Below are 11,553 nucleotides of genomic sequence, written 5' to 3' on the forward strand. Positions count from 1 at the left end.
CACGCGCCAAATGGCATCTAACGAGCATAGGTCATTACTGTCCAGTTACCACGTGAGTCTTTACCGCTAGGTCAATGACTGGCAGTAAGGTCTCAGGCCCAAAATGGATGCGCAGAAATTTTCATTTTGCCGCACATCCATTTTCAGCAAAAATTTTAAAAGGGCCTTTTTTACAGGCATGCTGAAAAATGGATCGGCCCAGCGCCTACACTACCGCAGGCCATTTTTCAGTGCGCCTTTGTAAAAGGACCCCTGAGAGATTTGTTTCCCTATGTGTGGCCCTAGATTGTTTCCTCTATGTACTCCAAGGTCTAGTCTAACTTTAGGTGAACACACTCATACCAGCTCTATGGGGTTAGCCTTACGTACTTACGCCTAAGCGAATATGCGCCTCTACCCTGTTAAAACTAGTATTCTGTTCCTCTACCTGACACTACCTCATCCACCACTATTCTCTCAGAATTCATAGCTCCATCTCCCTCACAACTGACAGAGATTTTTACAACTGTTCGTTCTACCATTGCGCCTCACGACCCAATGTCATCCATATTTATAAAGCGGTTTGGAGTCACTTTATTTCCTTTTCTTCATCTTCTGGTGGTGACCATGGCCAGAAGGATGCTAGGCTGCACAGAGAAGTATAACCAGAAGAAGAAAGGAGGTGCTGATGCCCCTGTACAAGTCGGTGAGGCCCCACTTGGAGTATTGTGTTCAGTTTTGGAGGTCTTATCTTGCTAAGGATATAAAAAGACAAAGAGGTTTAAAGAAAAGTGAAGAAAATGGTATGGGGTTTGAGTAGCAAGACGTATGAGGACAGACTTGATGACCTGAACATGTATACCCTAGAGAAACAGGGCTGATATGATACGCATGTTCAAATATTTGAAAGGTATTAATCTGCAAACAAACCTTTTCCAGAAACTGGAAGATGGTAGAACTAGAGGACTTGAATTGAGGGTGAAGGGGAGCTGACTCAGCGCTATAGAAATGCTAAGTAGTAGTAGTATAATGTAAGGAAGTATTTTTTCACTAAGAGGGTGGTAGATACCTGGAATGCCCTCCCACGGGAGGTAGTGGAGATGAAACCAGTAGTACAATTCAAAAATGTGTGGGATAAACACAAAGGAGTCCTATTTAGAAGGAATGGATTCAAAGAAGCTTAGCTGAGATTAGGTGGCAACAACGGTAACTGGGAAACAACGCCAGTGCTGGGCAGACGTCTACGGTCTGTGCCCTGATTGTGGCTGAATACATTTGGATGGGTTGGAGTCAAGCTTTTCAGGGGTTTCAATGACAACTTCAGATGTTTTAGAACAAGGATCGTGCCGGGGCAGACTTCTATGGTCTATGCCCTGAAAATGACAAGATCAGGTATACATACAAAAGTATCACATCATACCTTATGTAATGAGTTTACCTTGTTGGGCAAACTGGATGGACCATACAGGTCTTTATCTGCCGTCATCTACTATGTTACTAGTTACAACCTCAACCCTGGATAACGTGCCTCAGGTCTGGAAACAAGCCTTTATTACGCCAAAACAGAAAGCTAAAGCCTTGGGCTCTACAATAGTTACCAATTATCATCCTATTGACAAGCTTCCTTTTGTATCCAAATTGGCTGAACAAATTGTTCGCCTTCAACTCGAACAGCACCTAGACGAGCATCCAGTCTTCCATCCCCAAAAGACTGGGTTTAGGACATTTCAAAGTACAGAAACAGATCTTTGGGTCTTATCATATGCATACCTGAATATTATGATAGGAATGAATCAATGGTCCTGATCTCATTGGACCTTACTATGGTTTTCAACACCATGGATGCCTATCTGAAATAGGTATTCAAGGCCCTGCTCTAACTCGGATGCAGTCGTTCCTACAGAACAGATCAAATCAAGAATCCACTTCTATGCCTCCCCTTGTGGAGTTCCGCAGGGCTCGGTTTTGGCTCCACTATCATTCAATATTTCTTCTATGGCTGTTATTCTTTGTTGAGTCGCTTGGACTGAACATCTTCACTTATGTGGATGACATACAAATTCTTGCACAGATAGATCCTACCAATAACTCTTCTATTCAAGCCCTCAACACTAAATCAGATCAACTATGGGAAGTGCACCAGCACTATGTTCGCCCGTCCAAATTCCTCTTCACCCACTGGCTCTGTCACTATAGCAGGTCATTCCCTCTCCTTGGTATCAACGTTTAGGTGTCAGATAACGTCTTAACCTTTCGGCCCTGTATCTCCAAGATCACATGTACTTGCTTCTTCAAGTTGAAGATGCTTTACTCTGTTCATCAGTTCATCACCTCAGCGCTTCATGTTCTTATCCACTCGCTTGTACTTTGTGGACTTGACTATTGCACTTCAAATATTGTGTTCAAATCTGGTCGCCGCATCTCAAAAAGATATAGTGCAATTAGAAAAGGTGCAGAGAAGGGCGACAATGATAATGGGGATGAGACGACTTCCCTATGAGGAAAGGCTAGGGCTCTTTAGCTTGGAGAAAAGGCGGCTGAGGGGAGATATGATAGAGGTTTACAAAATAATGAGTGGAGTGGAATGGGTAGGCGTGAATCGTTTGATAACTCTTTCCAAAATACTAGGACTAGGGGGCATGTGATGAAGCTACAAAGTAGTAAATTTGAAAAGAATCAGAGAAACTTTCTTCACTCAATGTGTAATTAAACTCTGGAATTCGTTGCAGGAGAATGTGGTAAAGGTGGTTAGCTTAGCAGGGTTTAAAAAAGGTTTGGACAGCTTCCTAAAGGAAAAGTTCATAGACCATTATTAAAATGGACTTAGGGAAAATCCACTATTTCTGGGATAAGCAGTATAAAATGTTTAGTACTTTTTTGGGATCTTGCCAGGTATTTGTGACCTGGATTGGAAACAGGATGCTGGGCTTGATGGACCTTTGGTCTGTCCTAGAGAGTTGCACGGGGACAGAAATCCTACCCATCCCCGCCCGTCCCTGCTGGAATCTTACCCGTCCCCACCCATCCCCGCTGGAATCTTACCCATCCCCACCCATCCCCGCAAAAATTTAAACCATCCCAACCCGTCCCCACCCGTCCCCGCAAGAATTTAACCCATCCCCACCCATCCCCGTAAGAATTTAATAGTACATAAAAGAAAGTTCCAGTCAGCTCCCTTTCTGGATTTGAGCCACAGCACTGTAGGCAAGGAAGGAATGGAAGTTGGAACTTGGAACACTCTGGTGCGCACATGTAAGATTTGTCTCTGATTCACTGGCAGTGTGTGCTGAGAGGCCGCCACATGCACGCGCCAGTAGGTCAGGTGACATCTGATTCTCGTGCCTGTGTCAGAGGTGAGGTCTGTGCACCAGCCTGGGAGCAAAGAGGATTAATAGTAACATAGTAAGTGACAGCAAATAGACCTGAACGGTCCATCCACTCTGCCCATAGTCACACTCATGATCAATTCATCATTAAATCAACGAGTGTGATATTATATACTTGATTATGGTCTTTCTTTCGTGTTTCTGGAACAAAGACCACAGGAGTCTATCTGGCCCCATCCTTATGTTCCAACTGCTGGAGTTTAGTACAGACAGAGAGGGTAATACAGTATACAATCAGAGAAACAAAAAAGAAAAAAGCAACACTGGGCCTTCAAGATTGGGACAACAGGAGTACTTTATTTAACCAAAAACCCGACACGGCCGTGTTTCGGCGCCAAAAAGGCGCCTGCCTCAGGGTCAAATTTGTAAATATAGCAATTGTTCGGAATAGAGGTTGTCAGTGCCTTTAAAAAAGCCTGAGTAACTTGCATTGATTTCGCTATGGCGCGAAGAAAGCGGGCTCCGACGAGGGAACCTTCTCCTGCTTAGTCCAAAGAGATAAATCTATTCCGAACAATTGCTATATTTACAAATTTGACCCCTGAGGCAGGCGCCTTTTTGGCGCCGAAACACGGCCGTGTCGGGTTTTTGGTTAAATAAAGTACTCCTGTTGTCCCAATCTTGAAGGCCCAGTGTTGCTTTTTTCTTTTTTGTCCAACTGCTGGAGTTGCCATCAAAGCCCACTCCAGCCTATTCATGTTCTCATTTGTGGGACACAGACCGTAAAAGTCTGTCCAGCACTGTCCTCATGTTCCAGCCACTGAAGTTGCTGTCTAAGCCCTTTCCAGCCCATCCTACACCAGATTGCCATGTATGAGACACAGAACATACAAGTCTGCCAGGTATCAGCCCTAGTTCATCACAGCCAGAGTCGCCATCTAAGCGTCACTTGACACATCCACACACATGCAGCCATTTAAAGTTAGCTTTTATATAACTTCCATTTTCTAATTAGAGATCCTCTGTGTTTATCCCACGCCTTTTTGAATTCCGTCATCATTTGTGACTCTACCACCTCCTTAATGGAAGACTTTCACATTTATGCTGTTAAAGCAAGGAAGAAGAGGAGGAGGAGACAGCACTCAAATAAATTGGTATTCGGTAGATGAGAGGCTGGTGCAGGTGCAGCTTACACTTCCACGGGAAGCCCACAGAACTGGTTCCATCCCCGCGGGAACCCGCAGGAACTGCCTCCGTCCCCGCGGGAACCCTGCAGAACTGCTTCCATCCCCGTGGGAACCCCGCAGGAACTGCCTCCGTCCCCGCGGGAATCCGCGGGTTCCGCGGGATTCCCGCGGGGACGGAAGCCGTGCAGCTCTCTAGTCTGTCCCAGTATGGCAATACTTATGTAGTGTTACAAGGTATTTGACAGAAAGATATTCACGCTTGCAACTGGTCCAGAATGCAACCATTCGCTTCTTGACTGGGGCAAAAAAATTTTGACCATGTTAAACCACTTCTCCATGATGAACACTGTCTACCCATCTCCTCTAGAACCTCATACAAGCTACTTCTCCTAGTTCGTAAGATTCTTCAATCTGGCCAACCCCACTACCTATCTGAACATTCAATCTCCTACTGCCATCCCAGGGTGCTCAACTCCTTGCAGAACCATCTACTGCATGTTCCCTCCCTCCCCCCCACACACACCCCCGTCACGTTCTGTCCATCTTTCCTCCATATGTTCTCGAATATTTAGCATGATGGGTCCCCTCCTTTGGAACATGGTTCCCCTGGCCCTTCGTTTGGAATCCTCCCTGCCCACCTTTAAGGCCTGTCTTAAGGCCCATCTTTTTGCTATGGCCTTTGACTCCTGCCATGCTGGCAAATTGGACAACATTATAATAATGGGCGATTTCAATTATCCTAATATTGACTGGATAAATGTTACATAAGGGAGTGCTAGGGTGGTAAAATTTCTGGATGTAATAAATGACTGCTTTTTGGAGTAACTGGTCCAGGAACCAATGAGAGGGGGAGCTGCTACAGATCTCATCCTTAGTGGAATGCGGGCATAGTATGAGAGGTAACTGTGTTGGATCTGCTGGGAATCAGTGATCATAACATGATCAAATTTGAACTGATATCTGGAGTTGAAGTCAGCAAGGAAATGTACTGTAGCAGCTTTTAATTTTCGAAAAGGCGACTGACATAATGAGGAAAATGGTTAAAAAGAAGCTGAAAGGATCGGCCGTAAAGATTAGGACTTTAAATCAGGCATGGATGTTGTTTAAAAATACCATTGTGGAAGCCCAGACTAGATGTATTCCAGGTATTAACAAAGGTGGAAAAAAGAGCAAACGACAGCCAGCGTGGTTAAAAAGTGAGGTGAAAGAGGCTATTAAAGCCAAAAGAACATACTTCAAAAAATGGAAAAAGGATCCAATGAATAAGAAGCAACATAAGTACTCTCAAGCCAGATGCAAAGCATTGATTAAAAAGGGTAAATGTGAAGAAACTTTGCCGCACAGACGAAAACTCATAGTAACACTTTTTCCAGGTATATCACAAACAGGAAGCTTGCGAGGGAATCTGTGAGACCGTTAGATCAGGAAGCAGCAAAAGGAGCACTCAGGGAGGACAAGGCCATTTTTTGCTTCAGTCTTTATGGAAGAAGATGTGAGAGATCTATCTGTACCGGAAATGTTTTTCAGAGGTGACAATGCGGAGGAACTGAAAGAAATCTCGGTGAACTTGGAAGATGTAGTGAGCCAAACTGACAAGTTAACGAATGATAAATCACCTGGACCGGATGGTATACATGACAGGGTACTGAAAACTCAAATAAGAAATTGCTGATCTGCTGCTAGTGATCTGTAACCCGATGTTAAAATCGTCCATAGTACCTGAAGACTGGAGGGTGGCCAATGTGATGCTGATTTTTGTAAAGGATTCCAAGGGTGATCCAAGAAATGAGAGACTAGTAAGCCTGATTTCAGTGCCGGGCAAAATAGTGGAAACTATTAAAGAATAAAATTACAGAACACATACACAAACATGGTTTAATGGCACAAAGTCAGCATGGATTCAGCCAAGGGAGGTCTTGCCTCACCTATTTGCTTCATTTTTTTAAAGTCATGAATAAACATGTGGATAAAGATGAATCAGTTGAAGTAGTGTATCTAGATTTTCAGAAAGCTTTTGACAAAGAACCTCACGAGAGACTACTGAGAAAATTAAGGAGTCATGGGATAGGAGGCAATGTCCTTTTGTGGATTAAGAATTAGTTACTGGACAGGAGTGGAGTGGAGTGGCCTAGTGGTTAGGGTGCTGGACTTTGGTCCTGGGTAACTGAGGAACTGAGTTCAATTCCCAGCACAGGCAGCTCCTTGTGACTCTGAGCAAGTCACTTAACCCTCCATAGATGCCATGAGTGGGAAAGTGCGGGGTACAAATGTAACAAAAAATAAAAAACCAGAGGGTAGGGTTAAATGGCCATTTTTCTAAATGGAGGAGGGTGAATAGTGAAGTGCCGCAGGGATCTGTACTGGGACCGATGACATTTAACATTTATAAATTATCTGGAAATAGGAATGAGTGAGGTGATTAAATTTGCAGATGACACGAAACTATTCAAAGTTGTCAAAACAAATGCGGATTGTGAAAAATTTCAAAGAAGACCTTAGGAAACTAGAAGACTGGGCACCCAAATGGCAGATGAAATATAATGTAGGCAGATGCAAAGTGGTGCACATTGGGAAGAATAATCCGAATCATGGTTACCTGATGTTAGGGTCCACTTTAGGAGTCAGTACTCAAGAAAATGGTCTAGATGTCATTGTAGACAATACGCTGAAATCTTCTGCCCAGTGTGCAGCAGAGGTCAATAAAGCAAACAGGATGCTAGGAATTATTAGGAGAGGGATGCAAAATAGGACCAAAAATATTATAATGACTCTGTATTGCTCCATGGCGCAACCTCACCTTGAGCATCGTGTTCAATTTGGGTCACCGTATCTTAAAAAAGATATAGCAGAATTTAAAAAGGTTCAAACAAGAGCAACCAAAATGATAGAGGGGATGGAAATGCTCTCATACGAAGAAAGGCTAAAGAAGTTATGGATCTTTAGCCTGGAAAAGAGACGGATGAGGGGGGACAAGATTGAAGTCTACAAAATCCTGAGTGGTGTGGAGCGGGTAGAGGTGAATCGATTTTTCACTCATTCAAAAGTACAAAGACCAGGGGATACTCAATGAAATTGCATGGAATACTTTTAAAACGAATAGGAGGAAATATTTTTTCACTCAAAGAATAGTTAAGCTCTGGAACTCATTTCTGGAGAATGTGGTAACAGCGATTAACATATCTGGGTTTAAGAAAGATTTGGAAAAGTTCCCGGAGGAAAAGTCCATAGTCTTTTATTCAGATGGACATGGGGGAAGCCACTGCTTGCCCCAAGATTGGTAGCATAGGATATTATTACTAATTGGGTTTCTGCCAGGTACTTGTGCCTGGATTGGCCACTGCTGGAAACAGGATACTGGGCTAGAGGGACCATTGGCCTGACCCAGTATGGCTATTCTTATGCTCTTATGTAGAAGCAAGAGAGCTGGCGGATGCAGAAGGTACCGCATACAGTTCAAGCTTCTCCTACTAACCTACAAATACACTCGATATGCAGCCCCTCCTTACCTCTCTACCCTCATCTCCCCTTACGTTCCTACCCGTAACCTCCGCTCTCAAGACAAATCCCTCCTCAGTACCCTTCTCCACCACCGCCAACTCCAGGCTCCGCCCTTTCTGCCTCGCCTCTCCCTATGCTTGGAATAAACTTCCTGAGCCCATACGCCAAGCCCCCTCCCTGCCCATCTTCAAATCCTTGCTCAAAGCCCACCTCTTCAATGTCGCCTTCGGCACCTAACCACCTACCTCCTCTCTTCAGGAAATCTTGACTGCCCCAACTTGACATTTCGTCCTTTAGATTGTCAGCTCCTTCGAGCAGGGACTGTCCTTCTTTGTTAAACTGTATAGCGCTGCGTAACCCTAGTAGCGCTCTAGAAATGTTAAGTAGTAGTAGGATGCAGAAGGTGCAGGGAGAGGGGAAGCAGGAAGGAGGAAGGAAGTTAAATCTAAAGAGATCACAGGAAATAGAAACAGAGATTCATAAAATCAGAGAAGAATCAGGAAGAAGAGCCTGAGGAGCTACAGGGAATAAACAGCAGAACCTTCTTCTCTACAGCCCAAGGAATGGATTGAGCAATGCCAGACTAATTCTTCTTCGCTTGTGTATCAGAGGCTGCCTGGCATTGCCTGGCACTGCATCCCCTGCTGCCCACCTCCTGCCAGTCTCCTACCTGCTCAGCACAAAGCCCTGCAGCCATTCTCCTGCCCTGGCTCCCTTTGCTGGCTCAGGAGCAGCAGCCCTGTGAAGGGAGGGGAACCAGGAAGAAGAACTTTCTTTTATGTGTATCAGAGGTTGCATGACATTGCCTGGTGCTGCATGCTGCCCACCTCCTGCCAGTCTCCTACCTGCTGAGCACAAAGCCCTGCAGCCATTCTCCTGCCCTGGCTCCCTCTTTGCTGGCTCAGGAGCAGCAGCCCTGTGAAGGGAGGGGAACCAGGAAGAAGAACTTCTTTTTCGTCTGCTTGCTCCATGCACCATGTGTGTATCAGAGGTTGCATGACATTGCCTGGCACTGCATCCCCTGCTGCCCACCTCCTGCCAGTCTCCTACTGCTCAGCACAAAGCCCTGCAGCCATTTCCTGCCCTGGCTCCCTCTTTGCTGGCTCAGGAGCAGCAGCCCTGTGAAGGGAGGGGAACCAGGAAGAAGAACTTTCTTTATGTGTATCAGAGGTTGCATGACATTGCCTGGTGCTGCATCCCTGCTGCCCACCTCCTGCCAGTCTCCTACTGCTGAGCACAAAGCCCTGCAGCCATTCTCCTGCCCTGGCTCCCTCTTTGCTGGCTCAGGAGCAGCAGCCCTGTGAAGGGAGGGGAACCAGGAAGAAGAACTTTCTTTTTCGTCTGCTTGCTCCATGCACCATGTGTGTATCAGAGGTTGCATGACATTGCCTGGCACTGCATCCCCTGCTGCCCACCTCCTGCCAGTCTCCTACCTGCTCAGCACAAAGCCCTGCAGCCATTCTCCTGCCCTGGCTCCCTCTTTGCTGGCTCAGGAGCAGCAGCCCTGTGAAGGGAGGGGAACCAGGAAGAAGAACTTTCTTTTATGTGTATCAGAGGTTGCAGACATTGCCTGGTGCTGCATCCCCTGCTGCCCACCTCCTGCCAGTCTCCTACCTGCTGAGCACAAAGCCCTGCAGCCATTCTCCTGCCCGGTCCCTCTTTGGGCTCAGGAGCAGCAGCCCTGTGAAGGGAGGGGAACCAGGAAGAAGAACTTTCTTTTTCGTCTGCTTGCTCCATGCACCATGTGTGTATCAGAGGTTGCATGACATTGCCTGGCACTGCATCCCCTGCTGCCCACCTCCTGCCAGTCCTACCTGCTGAGCACAAAGCCCTGCAGCCATTCTCCTGCCCTGGCTCCCTCTTTGCTGGCTCAGGAGCAGCAGCCCTGTGAAGGGAGGGGAACCAGGAAGAAGAACTTTCTTTATGTGTATCAGAGGTTGCATGACATTGCCTGGTGCTGCATCCCTGCTGCCCACCTCCTGCCAGTCTCCTACCTGCTGAGAAAAGCCCTGCAGCCATTCTCCTGCCCTGGCTCCCTCTTTGCTGGCTCAGGAGCAGCAGCCCTGTGAAGGGGGGGAACCAGGAAGAAGAACTTTCTTTTTCGTGCTTGCTCCATGCACCATGTGTGTATCAGAGGTTGCATGACATTGTGGCACTGCATCCCCTGCTGCCCACCTCCTGCCAGTCTCCTACCTGCTCAGCACAAAGCCCTGCAGCCATTCTCCTGCCCTGGCTCCCTCTTTGCTGGCTCAGGAGCAGCAGCCCTGTGAAGGGAGGGGAACCAGGAAGAAGAACTTTCTTTTATGTGTATCAGAGGTTGCATGACATGCCTGGTGCTGCATCCCCTGCTGCCACCTCCTGCCAGTCTCCTACCTGCTGAGCACAAAGCCCTGCAGCCATTCTCCTGCCCTGGCTCCCTCTTTGCTGGCTCAGGAGCAGCAGCCCTGTGAAGGGAGGGGAACCAGGAAGAAGAACTTTCTTTTGTCTGCTTGCTCCATGCACCATGTGTGTATCAGAGGTTGCATGACATTGCCTGGCACTGCACCCTGCTGCCCACCTCCTGCCAGTCTCCTACCTGCTGAGCACAAAGCCCTGCAGCCATTCTCCCCTGGCTCCCTCTTTGCTGGCTCAGGAGCAGCAGCAGGTGAAGGGAGGGGATCCAGGAAGAAGAACTTTCTTTTTCGTCTGCTTGCTCCATGCACCATGTGTGTATCAGAGGTTGCATGACATTGCCTGGCACTGCATCCCTGCTGCCCACCCCTGCCAGTCTCCTACCTGCTGAGCACAAAGCCCTGCAGCCATTCTCCTGCCCTGGCTCCCTCTTTGCTGGCTCAGGAGCAGCAGCCCTGTGAAGGAAGGGGAACCAGGAAGAAGAACTTTCCATGTCCCATGTGTGTATCAGAGGTTGCATGACATTGCCTGGCACTGCATCCCCTGCTGCCCACCTCCTGCCAGTCTCCTGCTGAGCACAAAGCCCTGCAGCCATTCTCCTGCCTGGCTCCCTCTTGCTGGCTCAGGAGCAGCAGCCCTGTGAAGGGAGGGGAACCAGGAAGAAGAACTTTTTTCGTCTGCTTGCTCCATGCACCATGTGTGTATCAGAGGTTGCATGACATTGCTGGCACTGCATCCCTGCTGCCCACCTCCTGCCAGTCTCCTACTGCTGAGCACAAAGCCCTGCAGCCATTCTCCTGCCCTTCTCCACAGTGCAACTTCCAGCTCCAGCTCCCTCCCTCCTTCCCTTCCTGCACAGTTCTGCTGGGTCAATGCAAGGGCTCAGCTTCTTTATGATTCAGACAGGGAGGGAGGGAGGGAGAGAGAGAGAGAAAGAGGAGGGATGGGAGGGCTGGGGAAGAAAGATCAGAAAGAAGAGAAGCAAAAGAGAGGGAAGAGGGAGGGAGGTCGGGGACAGCTGCCTCTGACTGCTGCCATCTACTGCACCCTCCCAACACTGACTGCAAAGGAGCTGATCCTCTACAGGTTATGACTATCCCAAACTCATTCTGCTCTCAGAACTCTGTAGCTGCAGATCTCAGACGTTTAATTAAACCTCCTTGTCGCAAGCA

At 47.4% G+C, this 11,553-nt stretch overlaps 1 pseudogene; it reads right to left on the reverse strand.

Annotated features, from left to right (window-relative positions):
* Positions 1-10,796, reverse strand: part of LOC115459064 — a 53,396-nt pseudogene extending 42,600 nt beyond the window's left edge.
* Positions 10,797-11,553: the final 757 nt, after the last annotated feature.

The sequence above is a fragment of the Microcaecilia unicolor genome, unplaced genomic scaffold (genome assembly GCF_901765095.1).
Source record: "Microcaecilia unicolor unplaced genomic scaffold, aMicUni1.1, whole genome shotgun sequence".
Lineage (NCBI taxonomy): Eukaryota > Metazoa > Chordata > Amphibia > Gymnophiona > Siphonopidae > Microcaecilia > Microcaecilia unicolor.